The sequence below is a fragment of the Atractosteus spatula genome, chromosome 10, assembly GCF_055471065.1.
Source record: "Atractosteus spatula isolate fAtrSpa1 chromosome 10, fAtrSpa1.hap1, whole genome shotgun sequence".
Taxonomy (NCBI): domain Eukaryota; kingdom Metazoa; phylum Chordata; class Actinopteri; order Semionotiformes; family Lepisosteidae; genus Atractosteus; species Atractosteus spatula.
Window position 1 is genome coordinate 20,293,753 of NC_142715.1, and position 18,363 is coordinate 20,312,115.

The 18,363-nt window shown below is 41.1% G+C and overlaps 4 non-coding genes across 4 annotated transcripts; 3 read left to right on the forward strand and 1 right to left on the reverse strand.

Annotated features, from left to right (window-relative positions):
- Nucleotides 1–321: 321 nt before the first annotated feature.
- On the reverse strand, nt 322–393 carry trnap-ugg (transfer RNA proline (anticodon UGG)). Its single transcript has one exon. It is a non-coding gene; the product is annotated as a tRNA-Pro (tRNA).
- Nucleotides 394–3,596: 3,203 nt separating this feature from the next.
- trnaa-ugc (transfer RNA alanine (anticodon UGC)) lies at nt 3,597–3,668 on the forward strand. Its single transcript has one exon. It is a non-coding gene; the product is annotated as a tRNA-Ala (tRNA).
- Nucleotides 3,669–4,997: 1,329 nt separating this feature from the next.
- On the forward strand, nt 4,998–5,070 carry trnak-uuu (transfer RNA lysine (anticodon UUU)). The gene has a single exon. It is a non-coding gene; the product is annotated as a tRNA-Lys (tRNA).
- A 10,014-nt stretch (nt 5,071–15,084) lies between these two features.
- On the forward strand, nt 15,085–15,166 carry trnal-uag (transfer RNA leucine (anticodon UAG)). Its single transcript has one exon. It is a non-coding gene; the product is annotated as a tRNA-Leu (tRNA).
- Nucleotides 15,167–18,363: the final 3,197 nt, after the last annotated feature.

An 18,363-nucleotide genomic window follows, 5' to 3' on the forward strand; every position in this document is an offset into this window, starting at 1 on the left:
CAAAAGCATCAACAGATTCGTCCTGAGACTTCTCTGCCTAAATTTATGCCGTTCCAAAACCACATTTCTCCGCGGTGTAAAGTAATCATTTAAGGCAGCTACAGTCTGTTCATATGTACCTTTTTCTCCAGGGAGGTTGGCGAAAATCTGCTGCATGGGAGCCCCGATACAGTGCAGTAATGTAGCAGTAACAGCAGCGCAACTCTGCAGCACGTCGAGTGTGCCTGCATTTAATTGTGTAAACCTGGCTCTCTCTGAACACGAGCAAAGAGTTCTCACTCAACAGAAGATTACGATGTGAGTACTGTAATATGAAGCACCTGGAGATGCCAGGAATTGAACCCGGGACCTCAAACATCCAAAGCATGCGCTCTACCACTGAGCTACATCCCTGATGGAAAAAGTAATGGAACAGACTTAGAGATGTGCAGATGCTCACTGATCACAATCCACCACTCACGAAGAATGCCTGCAGTTTCCCACTTTCGCGTTTCCTCTACTACAGAGTAAATTCATGGGAATGAAGAAATAAGGAAGGAAAAATAATTGCATTGAAGCTTCAAGAGACTGGGCACAAATTAATCTATTATTTTTGTATCCAGTCACACGTGCGACGGTGGTTAATTCCCAGACGGGGGAGTGCTTTTTTTTAAGTGCTCTTAATTAAACTATGCATAGAAAAACAGCACTACTGATGATTTTCATGGACCGATGCACACTTGTTCTGTACAACTCGAGTGATAAAGCCCTGTGTGCAAATATTGTAGAAGAACATAAAAGGGTGAAACAACGCCCCAACCACAGGAATGGTAACAAGCAGGATCGTGTTCTTATTTGATAAGTCCTTTTGAGATGTCTTGTCAATGCACACAGGCGTTAGAGCTGAATAATTTACTTTTAGTGGTGTTTTTAAACAAAGATGGAACATGTTATTTCTATACCAGGAACAAAGGAGCTGACTTTAACTTTAAGAGGCAAAAACGACACCTTATCAAAGCTAATATCAATTAAAATGACATCACAACAAAAGAGTGGAGCCTTGAGTGAATAAAATTAGTTTTCATTGGACGTATGTGTCTCCATAACTTTGTAGGTGAGAGAGAGGATTGTGATAATTTGCAGGTGCTTCTCGGAAGTGCGTTGGTGGTACAGGCGCCTTCCAAATAATTGAGTCGGGTTTGAATCCCAGTCAGTACAAACCCAAATCTTTTCAAGATAATTTGTGGCCCGCTAACACATCTTTTGAAACACTACAACAGGTAACACCCCGTGTGAAACATCATGAACATCTGTTAAAGCCTGAGTTTACATACTCTAACGTAAAGAAACGTTAGTGTCTTCCGGTATGTGAGCCAATTTCTCCAAAAAAATATTTGTTAGTCTGCCGGGAGGCTGTGCAGGGTGTTAAGAAATAGAATTTCTAAAAGACAGGCTCCCTATAACATCAAGGCAGAAAAAATGCTGGTTTCTCTACAGAAATGCTCTTTAAATTTCAGCACTGTTGCAACTCCCTTTATAAAGGGTGTGCACACGTATACAACCAAGGCATTGAAAGATTTTTTTTAATTATTGTTCCAAAAAATGTTCCATTTGTTTTCTTTTTAATGTTGTTGATAAAAAGATTTTATTAAATGTGAAAAAAATCTGAATGTGAAAAAAGGTCAAAATGCTATTGAAAAAAATCAGTAATGTGAGGAAAGATGGATTGTGGGAGCCCCTGAACTACCCATGTCATGCTGTATTTCTCACTCATTCTACTGGGAGTGGTGCCGTCACTTCATGATAAAGTCTGTCAGTGGTCATTCCAGACGGGTCAGGTATGACTGCTCTTTGGCACAAGAGACACGTGACTTGCGAGGATCCAGACAGTGTCACCTTTCTTTCAGAGCCCGGAAAGCTCAGTTGGTAGAGCATCAGACTTTTAATCTGAGGGCCCAGGGTTCAAGTCCCTGTTTGGGCGGTTGTGCTGTTCTTAAGTCTGTTGTGAAAGTCATTCTAAATAGTCTTTTATCTTTCACTCTTCTAGCTGTACTGTGGTTATTTTAAATGTCCATTACTTGTATTTACAGTAGTGTATTTAGTGTTTCATTTCACAAACCGAAAATGTTCAAGTAGATCTTGTCACTCTACTCCACGTGGTTTTATGAGGCGTGGAAACGACCGCAAATTCGTTTTCTGAGATGCTTTCTCTCACGTGGTGAAATCTCGACCTCTTTGGCATCTCTGGCTATAGTTCTTCTGTAGAGCACCTCTGCTTATAGTGCCCTTGAAGTCATTTTATTTTTTCAGGAAGACGCATTCCCTAACGATCTCTCCTGTTTTAGAAATGCTTCATAAGGCGTGTTTGATTCAAGGGACAAACAGTATACTAATTGTACAATGCAGATCTATGCAGCATTCGTACTGGATATGACTGGGATTCTGAAATACTTCTTGAAAAGGTATTCAGATTTTTTTGAACCTATAATAAAAACACAGACCTGAAACTCCCTAGCTTCCAATCTCTGATGTTGCTGTCCTTAAACTCGGACGTGATGTTCTGCAGACGTGCAGTGTGCCTTTACTCTCGTAGTTTTCAAAACGACCTCCGTTGTCCGGCGCAGTTAAAGTGGAACTGGCCTGACTGCACAGGAAAGTACGGAATGATAAAATGTTTCTACGGCTCAAAATGTCCCTTTATACCCTCGGCATGTCTCTGCTAGGAACGGGCAGGTAGAGAGGTTTAACAGATGCTCATGATGTTTCACACGGGGTGTTACCTGTTGTAGTGTTTCAAAAGATGTGTTAGCGAACCGCAGATTATCTTGAAAAGATTTGGGTTTGCACTGGCTGGGATTCAAACCTGACTCAATTATTTGGAAGGCGCCTGTACCACCAACGCACTTCCAAGAAGCACCTGCAAATTATCACAATCCTCTCTCTCACCTACAAAGTTATGGAGACACAGACATCCAATGAAAGCTCAAGGCTCCACTCAAGGCTTTATTCACTCAAGGCTCCACTCTTTTGTTGTGATGTCATTTTAATAATATTAGCTTTGACAAGGTGTCATTTTTGCCTCTTAAAGTTAAAGTCTGCTCCTTTCTTCCTGGTATAGAAAGAACTAAAAGTAAATTATTCAGCACTACCGCCTGTGTGCATTGACAAGACATCTCAAAAGGACATATTAAATAAGAACACTATCCTTCCTGTTACCATTCCTATGGTTGGGGCGTTGTTTCACCCTTTTACGTTAAATCATCAGTACTGCTGTTTTTCTATGCATAGTTTAATCAAGAGCACTTAAAAGATGCAAATAGCTTTCAAATAAAATAGAACTGAAAGACAGTCGAGTAAGGAAGTAGAAAAAAAGCACTCCCCCGTCTGGGAATCAACCACCGTCACCCATGTAACTGGATACAAAAATAACAGATTAATTTGTGCCCAGTCTCTTTAAGCTTCGATGCGATTATTTTTCCTTCCTTATTTCTTCATTCCTATGAATTTACTCTGTAGTAGAAGAAACGCGAAAGTGGGAAACTGCAGGCCTTCTTCGTGAGTGGTGTGATCAGTGAGCATTTGCACATCTCTAAGTCTGTTCCATAGCCTTTTACATCGGGGATGTAGCTCAGTGGTAGAGCGCATGCTTTGCCTGAATGAGGTCCCGGGTTCAATCCCTGCCATCTCCAGGTGCTTTATATTACAGTACTCACATCGCAGTCTTCTGTTGAGTTAGAACTCTTTGCTCGTGTTCAGAGAGAGCCAGGTTTACACAATTAAATGCAGTTTACACAATTAAACTCGACGTGCTGCAGGGTTGTGCTGCTATTTTAAATGTACCTCATTTAGTTCTGTTAAATCCTAAATTATTTGAACTAATAATTTAGTTCAAATTCAGGAAATCCAGAGATTGCTTCACACTTGTCGTGGCTGTTGCAGAAAACACCTGTTGAATCTCACCCGGGATTTCCTGAGAGACCATTCAGCGAGCGAATCCTCCTTCTGAACTCCGCACTAAACTGAAAGCTTCACGAACTCCTCACTGCATGTCCTGTACTGCTCTCGTGTAGATGTGAAGCACAGCCATAAACACACTTTGAACTTTTTCCGTTTAAGGAAAATGCAAAAGAGCATGACAAGTATTGATCGTATAAAATATCCATGGCACAACTCGAGAAAGTACTGAAGGACTACACATCGACTTTTGATGATTACAAGAGATTCAAGAAACACAATCGTCCGCACCTGGGTTTGGATCCTGAACGCTAGAGTTAAAAGAACATAAGCGACGGATATGACCTATAAACTCCAGGTTTATCTGGAGTTATGAAATATCTTATAGTTTATGAAATAAAACAATTTCTTAATAAATTCTAACTGTTGATAGACGATTAATTGAATTTTAACAGAATCACAATTACAAACTTTTTTGGTTAAACTGTTATTCATATACTCTAACGTAAATAAAGGTTAGTGTCTTCCGGTGTGTGAGCCAATTTCTCCAAAAAATATTTGTTAGTCTGTCGGGAGGCTGTGCAGGGTGTTAAGAAATAGAATTTCTAAAAGACAGGCTCCCTAAGCTTAACATCAAGGCTGTTTTCTCTACAGAAATGCTCTTTAAATTTCAGCACTGTTGCAACTCCCTTAATAAAGGGTGTGCACACATATACAACCAAGGCATTGAAAGATTTTTTGAATTATTGTTCCAAAAAATGTTCCATTTGTTTTCTTTTTAATGTTGTTGATAAAAAGATTTTATTAAATGTGAAAAAAATCTGAATGTGAAAAAAGGTCAAAATGCTATTGAAAAAAATCAGTAATGTGAGGAAAGATGGATTGTGGGAGCCCCTTAACTACCCATGTCATGCTGTATTTCTCACTCATTCTACTGGGAGTGGTGCCGTCGCTTCTGGATAAAGTCTGTCAGTGGTCATTCCAGACGGGTCAGGTATGACTGCTCTTCAGCACAAGAGACACGTGACTTGCGAGGATCCCGACAGTGTCGCCTTTCTTTCAGAGCCCGGATAGCTCAGTCGGTAGAGCATCAGACTTTTAATCTGAGGGCCCAGGGTTCAAGTCCCTGTTCGGGCGGTTGTGCTGGTCTTAAGTCAGTTGTGAAAGTCATTCTCAATAGTCTCTTATCTTTCACTCTTCTAGCTGTACTGTGGTTATTTTAAATGTCCATTACTTGTATTTACAGTAGTGTATTTAGTGTTTCATTTCACAAACCGAAAATGTTCAAGTAGATCTTGTCACTCTACCCCACGTAATCATCTAAATTAAATCACAGTAGAGTACGGAACACGCAGTGAGGAGCTCACACAGTGAGTACTCTTGAATACGACAAGAGGAAAGGCACACTGCACATCTGCAGAACATCACGTCCGAGTTTACAGTGACAGCAGGGGTTGGAAGCGACGTAGTTTTTTAATACTCGCTCGCTGAACGATTTCTCAAGAAACCTCGGTGGAGATTTAACGGGTGTCTAATAATCACGTTCAAAAAGATGACGATACATTTTTTTTTTTAACTAGGTAGCCTTAATGGCAACACGGTGTGAGTAGATCTTAAAGCAGCTGCAGACAGAGTACCCGTAATGGCAACACAGTGCTTTGAGTTCGGCTTTTCTTATTTCTTCTGCAGAACCAGTGGAATCGGAATATACTGATCCGCATAAGAAGCGCTTTCGGGTTCTGATCATTTTTATTGAGCGCTGCTCTAAGTACCACAGGCAAGATGGCTGGTGGTCTAAGGCGTTGCGTTCAGGTCGCAGTTAACCCTGGAGACGTTTGTTAAAATCTCACTTCTAATAAAGAGGTCTTTCTCGTTAGAGTAGAAACGATAGAAGCCTTAAGCGGGAAAAAATCACAACATCTCGCATTTCACGTGTTTAATGTTAACTGTCTCAGTGGTTGCCTCGGTGATTAATGGCTCTTCTCCCTCGCAGGGTGACGGCAAACCTCTTCAGAGAGGGAGTCTCCTACGCACGGCTTTTCTTTATCAAGAGCTGAGACAACAGAAACAGACTTCAAACTGACATGAATTACTTCTTGAGCGTTTATGACCGTCTTTAAAAGCTGAGAGCAGGTGAAAAAGTCTTTGGAAATGAGGAAATGACTGCTGACAGTAAACAGAGCTGACGCTCAGCTGCAGACAAGCGCTCCTCGTTAGTATAGTGCTGAGTACCCCGCTTGTTGCGCGGGAGACTGGGGTACGTTTCTGTGACAGGGCGCTGGTTTAATTTTTTAACAACCTGACTTCACTTAAAAAGTGTGTACTGTGTACTACGTTTCGGACTAGTAAGTGCGGTAGAATATGGAGATCATCTCCAGCTTTGAGCTCAACTGCAACAAGAAGTCATGCTAAATGTAGTATAGTGAGTAGACATCGCGAGACAACAGAACGAGAGTAGAAAGCAGGAATATAAGGTGTAAGGGCGTGATCTGTGTAGTTAACAAAATAGTTAAAATAATATAAAAACTTCTCTAAATTTAGATACACAACATTTATGGCGACCAGAGATGGGTGCTTGACGGACTCAAAGCGAGCAGAACACTGCAGATTTTAGTTCTCTTGCTGGTAGAAACGAACTTCTGAATTTTCGGAGTTTCGTTTAGCTTGCCCATTGGAAGATATGGCCGCCGTGCCGAGAAGCTTTGCTTATGCCCGGCTTTTTCCACCGCTTCTACTGAACCTCGGAGCTCCGGATTTGTATACGGAATACAAGATATGGATGGAGTCGTACAGATTTTTTTTAAATAGCCGGTGGATCTACAGAAGCTCAGGATGCCGTGAGACGTGCTACATTACTGCACTGTATCGGGGCTCCCGTGCAGCGGATTTTCGCCAACCTCCCTGGAGAAAAAGGTACACATGAACAGACTGTAGCTGCCTTAGACAATTACTTTACACCGCGGAGAAAAGTGGTTTTGGAACGGCATAAATTTAGGCAGAGAACTTAGTCTCAGGACGAATCTGTTGATGCTTTTATGACTGCACTAAGAGAACTGGCTAAATCTTGTGGCTTTGGAGTATTGGAAACTGACATGTTAAGAGATCAACTTGTGGAAAAATGTGCAGATAAGAGACTATAAATTGCTGCAGGAGGAAGGGCTGACTTTAAAAAGAGCTCTTACAGTCGCTAGAATTCATGAAGCAGCTCAAGCAGAATCAAGAATGCTTTCTGAACACAGTGACAAAATGACACTGAACGGGGCGCTCGCTCAAACTTTACAAACAAAAGCCGAGCAGCAGGACGCAGTCATGCTAGAGATATAGAAGAACAGGGGACGGCTGACATTACATGTTACAGGTGCGGACTAACAACGCACAAAGCAGATGAATGCGGAGCGTGAACAGCAAAATGTCTACACTGTAAGAAAACAGGACATTATGCACATGTCTGCAGAACATCACGTCCGAGTTTAAGGACAAGTATCCCTTTTATTGTTGTTGCTGCATCCAGGCGATGTAAACCAGATTCAGAAAAAAATAATTTGAACAACATTATTCCCACATTTACTCGAAGGCGCGGTGGCCAAGTTGTAAGGCGTCGGTCTCATAAACTGAAAAGCGTGGGTTCAAACACCACCTGTGCCTGTTTCATTTGTCACCGCTTTCCTTTAGTTTCAAAGTCTTAAAAAACTTGCAATGTAGGGGTCTCAATAGTAAGAGGACATAACTGTCACCAGTGATTAGTATTCGTGCATATCCTGCTTTGTTTTTTAGTCGACAAAGCTTGTCTCTCTTCACACCCATCTTCCGAATGATCGCCTCAGCATTGGGAAGGAACGTGCGCTTGGTACAGCCCCCCACTCCATGGTCTGATGACAAACAGATCGGGTGAGCTGTCAGTCCAGGTTGGAAGTAACGTTCGAAAGCACTAAAAATCTGACTTTGGAACAAGAAGACCGTGTTTTTTTAAACGAGTAAACGATAAAATAATATACTGCCTGCAAGACTATGTCAAGTTCAAGTTCAAATTCAAGTTTATTGTCATTATACTCATATACAGGTATATGGTATAACGAAATGCTATTTAGCTAGCTCTCGGACATAAGTAGTACAAAGAAAAAAACACAGAGACAGAGACAACAGCCGATGTGCAAAAAACAACAACAGGCAGTGTGCAAAACAACAAAAAGGTAACAGGTTATGTGCAAAAACATGCATCGAAAGAATTAAATAAAGGGATAGAAATGATGGGGAGTGAGCTTTTGACATGTATGGTAGAGGTAGATTTTCAATGTGTGTTTGGGTTTTTGGTAAGAAAGAAGGCACTGTGAGGTTCAGATCATAGGTGAGAGGTGAGGTGAGAGTGAGAGAGGCTGGGAGTTTAATAGTTTGATAGTGCGGGGGTAAAAACTGTTTCTGAGTTTGGTAGTCCGGACCCGAATGCTCCAGTACCGTTTTCCATGTCATGCTAAACGCCACAAATTGTGTTCGTCCAGTCAAATCAATCGTCCTAAAGTTAAAGAAAATTGGATGCAACTGGTGCAATCGGCACCCATTTCTTTAGAATAGTCGAGCGGTTTAAAACAGCAAATTCACAGATGCGTGTCTTTTAAGCTTTGTGTTTCGCTCTCCAAATAGAGGCACGGGTTCAAATCCCACTCCCGACAATCAGGCGTTTTACCCTGTCTTTTTTACCTGCCTTTACACTGTTTCAGCCTTGTTGTGCTCGCTGACAATCACAGTACGAGGAAAATGGAGAAACTGCTTAGCAAAAACATAACGGACAGAAAAAAGCTTCGTAAACACGTGAATGTGATAAGCAGCAGTAAGGTATGCATTCAAATGTTTAAGGCTGATTTATAAAAGCAGCAGAAGAAAGGTGCAGCCTTTGTAAGAATTCGTGGATTTTAATGCTGCTTGGACTTCTTTCAAGCCTATGAAGTGACCCCCGTTTTATTTTCATTTTCAAACTTCAGAACCGAATAACGAAAAGGTTTCATGTGTGACAGCATTCCGTTGCAAATACCGTTTCCATGATGTATTCAGCGACGGGAATGAAATGTTTTAGTGCTGACTCAAATGCGAGGAATTTCAGAAAAACCCGGAAAAGCAACGCTTGCAGTAAATGACAAATTTAAAGCGTGTAGTCAGCATGAACAGAACAACGCAATGCTCTGTAAAAACACCGGGGTAAAGTTAGCTCGAAGTTCGAAAACGATTTTGGCACGCCTGTAGCGCTTTCACGAAACCTCTTAGAGTTGCGAGAATGCTTGTTTTGTGTATAAAATACATTGTGGATGCTTTCTCAGCCTTTACTTTTTCGTTTTTATGACATTTTTTTGACCAAGCACGAATATTCTTTTGTCCATATCTTCGCAATGGAAGCACAGAACGCCGTCAAACCAAATGCATTTTAAAGACCATGACTTGTGGATATTTCCACACCCTTTACATCAAACTATCAGTGAGCTAATTATCTTTTTTTAAACCTCCGGTTTTTCATCGATGCGTAATTACGCACGAACTGGAACCCGGGGGACCAGCTTTGTTTTGGGTTGTGGAACCTTTCTTTATATTTTTTAGGATTTTCTGAAGATAACACTACAGGTAATACACTGGGACAGGTGGGTCATCTTCATGGCTCAATAGCATTTCAAATACAGCACCCACACTGCTGTACCCAAGTGTTTTACACACCAGACAGGCCCCCGAACCTCGTACAACCTTGCTGTGGCTGTGGCCCCTTTCTTTAATTTTTAATGATTTTCTGAAGATTACACTACAGGTAATACACTGGGACAGGTGGGTCATCTTCATGGCTCAATAGCATTTCAAATACAACAGCCACACTGCTGAAAACAAGTGTTTTACACACCAGACAGCCCCCAGAACCTTTTACAACCTTGCTGTGGTTGTGGCCCCTTTCTTTTTTTATGAGTTTTTCAATATGGCACCATTAGACAGGCGGTACATGGGGATAGGGGGTGCTCTTCACGAGTCAATAGCTCTTCAAGCACAACAGCCACAGTGCTGCAACCAGGTGTTTTACACACCAGACAGCTCCCCTAACCTTATACAACCTCGCTTTGAGTTGTTTAACATTTCTTTCAAATCACTTGTGTTCATCAATCATTTGATCATTTTTCAGCGTGGAATAAACCTATTACTTGTTCCTTGGAGATTACCATCTGCTGATAAGATATGAGCGCTATATTGACCATATACAATTTCTTGCATAAGGAATTCATATTTTGCATACACCGATCCCCCCGGAGTCCCAAGTGATTCTGGTTTTGGAAAGCTAAAGGACAATGAGCTTCACGATACCAGGGGGACAGTGGGTGGTCAAGTCTCCCCTAAACAATGGATCTTGTCAGATTATGATGTCAGTGCATTTAATAATGTTGTTGAACTCTCTTTAGCCCAAATACAGAGGAGCCCAGACCCAGAATGTTACACATACTGACAGAGAGTGATCTCATTATGTGTGTTTGGATTTTAACAACTATTTTTATTGTTTGCTATAACCAAAACAATCTATGTTAGACATTTTCATCTTCAGCCAAAAATACAAACCTGTGTACGTAGTGTGGTGCAGGTTCTTGTCCCATCCTGCTCTTGGTCCAGGTTGGAGGGTTGCACCAATTCTGAGTCTTGTTAGCTGGTATGGATTGGTTTGGGGGTGTTGATACCAGAGTGGTCCAGGAGGGGGATGCAGGTGTCTAGGGGGTATTCTTGTTTTTCTATGAGTTCAGGTTGATTCTGTTAGTTTTGTCATGAATCTCCCTCACACAGGCAAGCGCTCCCGCATTCCCTCAAGCTCTCCCCATACCAAACGTGCACATGTCAATCAGTCCTCAACTTAAACCCTCATCTGTCCCCCGGTCATTGCTCACGATTGAGATTCTCTCCCGGAGCTTACCTACTAACTACGCCTTTGCCTTACTACGACTTCTCCCCTGGACCTCGACCCCGCTTTTCCAACAACCGCTTTAGCCACTCGATTTTGTACCTTCGCCTGTTTTACGTTTTCTCGGATCCTGACCCCAGCCTGTCTCTTCGTTTACTCCTCTGCCTACCGACGCAACTTCTACGCCTTCCCGGACTCCGACCCCTGCCAGTCCCTCGACTACGCCTTCGCCTGTCGATTCTGTGCCTACGCCTGTACTACGCCTTCCTGGACTCGGACCCCTGCCTATTTACTCCGACTACGCCTGCATCTCGCGCCAACCCTACCAAGGGCACCGCATTGGATCCCTATCCTCAGCAGTCAGCCCCTGCGTGACAGGTTCTGAGTGTCTTGGTTACATCCGTTTGTGTGTATAGATGAAAAAGCTATTGAAGAGCACCCCCACACCCCCCACCCATCTCGGTGGAAGTTGCCATGTTCACAAAATCCTAAAAAGATAATTAAAGTTGCACACAACAAAGCATGACTGTGAAAGGTCAGGAGGCCTGCCTAGTGAGCACAACACTTGATTACAGTAAAAAAATCATTAAAAAATAAAGAAATGTTCTACAACTCAGAGTGAGGTTGTATAAGGTTAGGGGAAATGTCTGGTGTAAAACACCTAGTTGCAGCACTGTGGCTGTTGTGCTTGAAAAGCTATTGACTCATGAATAGCACCCCCCAATCCCCATGTACCGCCTGTCTAATGGTGCCATATTGAAAAACTCATAAAAAATTAAAGAAAGGGGCCACAACCACAGCAAGGTTGTATACGGTTCTGGGGGCTGTCTGGTGTGTAAAACACTTGGTTTCAGCAGTGTGGGTGCTGTATTTGAAATGCTATTGAGCCATGAAGACGACCCACCCGTCCCAGTGTATTACCTGTAGTGTAATCTCCATTGAAAAACTCATAAAAAATTAAAGAAAGGGGCCACAACCACAGCAAGGTTGTATACGGTTCTGGGGGCTGTCTGGTGTGTAAAACACTTGGTTTCAGCAGTGTGGGTGCTGTATTTGAAATGCTATTGAGCCATGAAGACAACCCACCCGTCCCAGTGTATTACCTGTAGTGTAATCTTCAGAAAATCATAAAAAATTAAAGAAAGGGGCCACAACCACAGCAAGGTTGTATACGGTTCTGGGGGCTGTCTGGTGTGTAAAACACTTGGTTTCAGCAGTGTGGGTGCTGTATTTGAAATGCTATTGAGCCATGAAGACGACCCACCCGTCCCAGTGTGTTACCTGTAGTGTAATCTTCAGAAAATCATAAAAAATTAAAGAAAGGGGCCACAGCCACAGCAAGGTTGTACGAGGTTCGGGGGCCTGTCTGGTGTGTAAAACACTTGGGTACAGCAGTGTGGGTGCTGTATTTGAAATGCTATTGAGCCATGAAGACGACCCACCCGTCCCAGTGTATTACCTGTAGTGTAATCTTCAGAAAATCATAAAAAATTAAAGAAAGGGGCCACAGCCACAGCAAGGTTGTACGAGGTTTTGGGGCCTGTCTGGTGTGTAAAACACTTGGTTTCAGCAGTGTGGGTGCTGTATTTGAAATGCTATTGAGCCATGAAGATGACCCACCTATCCCAGTGTATTACCTGTAGTGTTATCTTCAGAAAATCCTAAAAAATATAAAGGTTCCACAACCCAAAACAAAGCTGGGAAAAGTCAGAGGACCTGCTTAGTGTGCAAAACACTTGCAGCATTGTGGGTGCTGTGGTTTAAATGCTATTGGTTTGTGAACAGAATACCCCTATCCCAGTGCATTGTGCCATATTAAATAGAAGCATGAGAAAAAGAGATTCATAATGCAAAGCTGTGTCAGTGTTCTGTGTAAAAAATCGGTTTGAACATCATGGGAGCTGTTTTTAATAAGCTGCTGAGTAAAGAATATTTTAATCTTCCTGCTGTTAGTAGTATTGTCAATATAGTTGACCCTTACCTGAATGAAAACAGGATGTAAACGAAGGGTTTCAGAAATCAAACAAAGCTTTATTCCCGTGCTTACAGTCTGGGTAATGGGAGACTGCGCTGTTCTGCTTCCTATGGTCATATACGGGTTTTTCGCACGAAGCCGTATTGAACAGTATTTCTCGCGTTGTGAACGTGTGCACACAGCGGTCCCCCGGGTTACAGTTCGTGTGTAATTACGCATCGATGAAAAACCGGAGGTTTAAAAATAGATAATTAGCTCACTGATAGTTTGATGTAAAGGGTGTGGAAATATCCACAAGTCGTGGTCTTTAAAATGCATTTGGTTTGACGGCGTTCTGTGCTTCCATTGCGAAGATATGGACAAAAGAATATTCGTGCTTGGTCAAAAAAATGTCATAAAAATGAAAAAGTAAAGGCTGAGAAAGCATCCACAATGTATTTTATACACAAAACAAGCATTCTCGCAACTCTAAGAGGTTTCGTGAAAGCGCTACAGGCGTGCCAAAATCATTTTCGAACTTCGAGCTAACTTTACCCCGGTAGAAAATTATAGGTTCGACTGCCGTCTGGCTTGTTGCGTTTATGCCACTTACATTCTTTTATATAAATGAACTGCACCTGAAAGCTATAGAAAACACTTTGAGTAAGTTGTCTGCAGCCTCATGCGAATTTCGACAACTTACCCAAAACACTGTACTGTCTGGAGATCAGCTCCAGCTCTGAACTCAATTGCAATGAAAAACCATGCGTAACAAAACTGGAGAACAGCTGAACTTGTGCTCAGTTCGGTGATGAGGGTTCAGAACTGTCCTTGTTGTAATTAGCACGAACTGCACAGGCTCTGAATCAGACCATGTCAATTAGTCTGATCAGTGTAAGACACGTTAATGTAGAATTATTAATTATTAATAGGTTTATTAGTTAGTTAGTTCAGGTTTACCCACCTGAGCTAATGTAGAATTATTACTTGGTCTGTCTCTTGTTTGTATATAAATGAATGTCTCTGACAACTTAATGTTAGTTTTACGATGTAGGTCAGGCATTGACATATGTACGAGTATACAAAATGTCTCACTCCTGATTCAACTCATGTTCTATAGGAGATTGGCAATTCCTCCTGTTTATCATACAACCATATCAGAACAGAAGCCCGTGTCACCCAGCTGTGATTCAAGATTCAAGATCGACTCGCATCTTTATCCCTTTTTTGTTCGTGATCATTATTTTCTTTAGTTATGATCAATATTGAACTTTTTCTAAATGAAATGACAATAATCAAACACGCAGACAGATTTTTGAAAAGTATTCGGAATTGACAGGGTGCCCCTTTGGAACAGTCATCAGAAAATGTGAGAAAATGAAAGTTATGTAAGCTCTCACACAAAGCATTGAAGATTGGAATCTGAGTGTAAAAAAGCTACCCGTCTCCCAATGATAGCCAGGGATACACACCATGACTTGAATAGACTCAGCGAACTTTAATACCTATGATATTACAAGTGCTTTGCACGTGTCGAACTTCAAGAAGGAACTACTACAACAGTTGTGGACTTAATTCAATATCACCTGCAAAGTCCAATGTCGGCAACATCTAAGAAAATACCCATGGAATTTGGTCTTTGAATGGCTGGCGGGTAAATTCATTTATACTCCTGTTGCACCCTCAGCTGAAACATGTTAAAATAACAACGCAGATTTGTTGGAGAACCTGACAAGAATTATTAGGTTAAAACTGTATGTATGTTGATAGTATATTTACTTTAATTTTAATATAAATGTAAACATACATGCTGTACAATCTAATGTAATTTTAAAATATGTTAGCTGAGGATGCGAGGAGGGCTATTATACCTTGTGAAACACGCAAGACAACTGTAAGAAAGGCTGGTATTTTAATAAAATTGGTGATCACAAAAAAACACAATTCGCGTGATATTATCATCAATATCCTTCATAATCGACGTTCAAATTAAGGATTTTAAGAAAGTATGAAAAAAGCAACAGTAATAGCAGAGGATTTTGATTTTTGCTCTTCAAGTCATTAGATTGTCATAGAGTTGCACCCCTACAAACAGCACAAAGGATGAATCCCACCACCTTCATTATTGCTATGTTTGTGCCGGTGAAAGTAGCGTTTGTGCTATTGAAAGCATCTCGGAAGATGAAGGTGCAGTCACTTCCACATGTCATGATATCATTAGATCTGACGACAAGAGCTGAAGCCCCCCAGTCCAAGCCAGCAATGTGAGGAAGATGACATGGAGAAAGGTAGCGTGGCCGAGCGGTCTAAGGCGCTGGATTTAGGCTCCAGTCTCTCTGGGGGTGTGGGTTCAAATCCCACTGCTGCCAGATGTTAGTGTTTTAAGACCTGCAATACGATCAGTAAAAGCGCTTTTTGTTAGGCTGCGGGAGGTGTTTAAAAAAAGACTTTATTCTTGCCAGGCTGTGAGATTTGTTTTGCACTGATAAGCAAGATCTGTGTTTCATCTTTTGCAAGCTGTATGAATTTCATGAAAAGCAAGTTGTTCTAGAAAGAAAATGAAAACTTGCATTTAACAAAATCAAGCCGCACATGATCATCCATAGTGATACATTCTATAAGACAAGACGGGAAGAAAGGCACCACTGGGACTTGAACTCAAGATCTCCTGTTTAATAGGAAAACACATTAACCAAATCAGCCAAAGTGCTGTCAGAGTATTAACATCATGTCTGATGTCAGTGATTGCAGCCATCGCTGGAGGACAATTCACTGTGAACAAGTCAGCCTGCATAATGAGGGGAAGAGACCAGCCTCTGTGATGCACTATAGAGTTACACTAACCTTCTGCCCTACTGTTCTCTGCTGCATTCTACCCTAGCAGATAAATATTGGTTTCCATGCGTGTAAGGTTTCTTTTTTTTTTGTCAAATATTTTCAAGCATATTTTTGCTGTTGAAAATAAGTGGTTTGTGTTTTTGAGTGTTGTGTTCCTCTTCCCTTAGTGTCACCCAGAGTGATACATTGTGCTTTGGCAATTCTTCAGGCTATAGTGTTTAGAGGAGCTCAGTTGAATTAGTTTGCGTAGATAAAGTATTTATTTTCCTTTTAATCTTTTGAAGCATATTACATTGTCAATACATTGTATCTTTCTTCCTACTAATTGTCATCATTTTTTTTCTGGCTTGATCTCCTAATCAGATATTTCAGAATCTTCCTTAAAAATTAGTAAAAGAAGTGGGACAGATTCATGCACATTAAAAAATACGAAAGGGTAGCAGGACACAGTAACCATCAAACATCTTGTAGATTATGAATGTGCCCAAAATATTTCAGTACTTTAGAGGGTTCTGCCATTTTAGATGTTGTACTGTTCCTGTCTGATTTATCAAACGTGTCATTTAAATCTCCCGTCATTTCTATATCAGTATGAAGGCCTTGCAGTAAAGATTGCAATTCATCCAAAAATACCAAGTTTCCCACTGATGATACGTACAAAGAAATTAATGTACATTTTCCCCCCAAATCAACCAATTTAAAATCAAATGCATCCCTCCTCATCTGCAGTTGGAGAGAATAATGTCAGAATAAATACAGGTTTAAAAGTCAGGAGCATTGATAGTCCTATTTTAAAATTATGCTAAAATGTTCACAATATATTAAAAAGTTCTATAAAATGCAAAAATAGTTAAAACATATTAAAACAAGGTAAAAATAATTATACACAGTTATAAAGATCAGGAATTATCAATTTGAAGTTACAATCTACTTACAATCTGCCAAAAATGGCAAGAATATGTAAAACAGGTGTATACATTTTTTTAAAAAACTAATACAAGTTAAAAATAAATACTAAATACTTTTTAAATTCATGAATGTGATTGGTCAGATGCTTTCGATGAGTGTTGTTGGTGTTTCGTGTGATTTAGCGAGTTTAAAAAATATTCAATTTAAAAACGGCAAGAGCTTGTATGAAAAAAATAGTAAGATTCTTTGTTGTAACAGCTGCGCCAGAACTAGTGTATTCATATACATCAGAAAAGTACCTGAACTTGACTGGTTTATATTCTGTTATGTGCATTGGGAACAAAAGGGAGACTTACATGGATTTTATTAGGTTTTAGGAATCAGACAATTTATTTTTACACGTTTATGCCTACGAGTAGAAATAACTTCCTGCTTTCAGCGCTTTTATTGTTTCTGCTTGTAATCTCGAACAGAGCAACCCAGTACTGACTCACAGAAACGCCCCGGAGTTTCGGTGTTTCTGGGATTTAAGAGGGATGTATGAAGACAGTAAAGGGGAGTTTTTTTCCCCCGCTGTAGAGTATGAGGGCGGTTTGATGAGTCTGGAGGGATGAGATGCGCATTCCGCACGGTGAGCGCAGAGCAATGAGTTTCACCTGCAGCTCGCCGAGTTCTGTCCTATATAACCGCTGAGCCCGGACACACACAATTTCCAGCCAGTGTTGGAGACTTACAGGGTTAAAGCCTAGAAGTTGAGAGTAGAGTTTGTGTACGAGTATAACATTAAGGGAATAGGGTTTGGTGCAGAGAAGAGGTTTAGGTTTGGTTTTTGTTTGCTTTTGACACATTTGTAACGGCCATGGCGGCCTGTAGGGTCGGCATGCGCCGTTACTTTTGCGAGCGTTTGGTGTACAAGAGGGGTGAGGGCTCGGCTCACTCGGGTGATATCTCACGGTTGGACTTTTCAAGGAAGGTGTTACAGAAAGAGTTAAAGGTTAAGGCATTAGATGTTAATTGTTTAATTACTTTGCCGAAGGGAATTGGTTTTGACATTAGTTTCAAATCGGCAAAGTTATTGGAAGAATTTTGGGGAAAAATAGAAGAGAAAAAAGATGTGGGTCTGATTAGAATGTTTGAATGGCAGAAGCTGACGGATCTTTCTAATAAGACTGTGATCGTTCCTATGTTTAATGAGATGGTGATGATGGAAGATATTGTGACATGGTTGTCTAAGTATTGTTTAGTGAAAGGTGAGCCTCAGAAAGTCTTGGATGATGATGGGATCTGGAACTGTGCATGGAGAGTACCTGTTTCGTTGCATGAAGACAAAAATGGTTATGGTGGATTTAAACACATTCCTTCTTTGATTGGATTAGGTGAAAATAGAGGCCTTGTGTTCTACCAAGGGCAGCCAAAACTGTGCAGGAGGTGTTGGGAGCTGGGTCACTTTGTGGATGCCTGTACAAAGGTGGTGTGTGGTAAGTGCAAGGAAATTGGACATGCATATACTGAATGTACAAGCGTGAGGAAATGTAATGTCTGTGAGCTTGAAGGTCATGTGTTTAAAGACTGTCCAAATTCCTTTGCAAATAGAACAAAACTGGGAAGACCGATGCAAAAACAGGAAGAGTTTGAAGAGCTATTTAGGGCTGGAGCAGTGGTTCTGGATCAGGAACTGGATGTGGTTGACGTTGAAGAAAGTAGTGGAAAAGAGAGCGAGGGTTCAGAATGGAGTGAAGGAGATGAGGCTGAGGTAGAAGAGAATGATAATGATGTGGAAAGTGAGGTGGACTCTGAATTGATTGGTAGCATCTCTCCT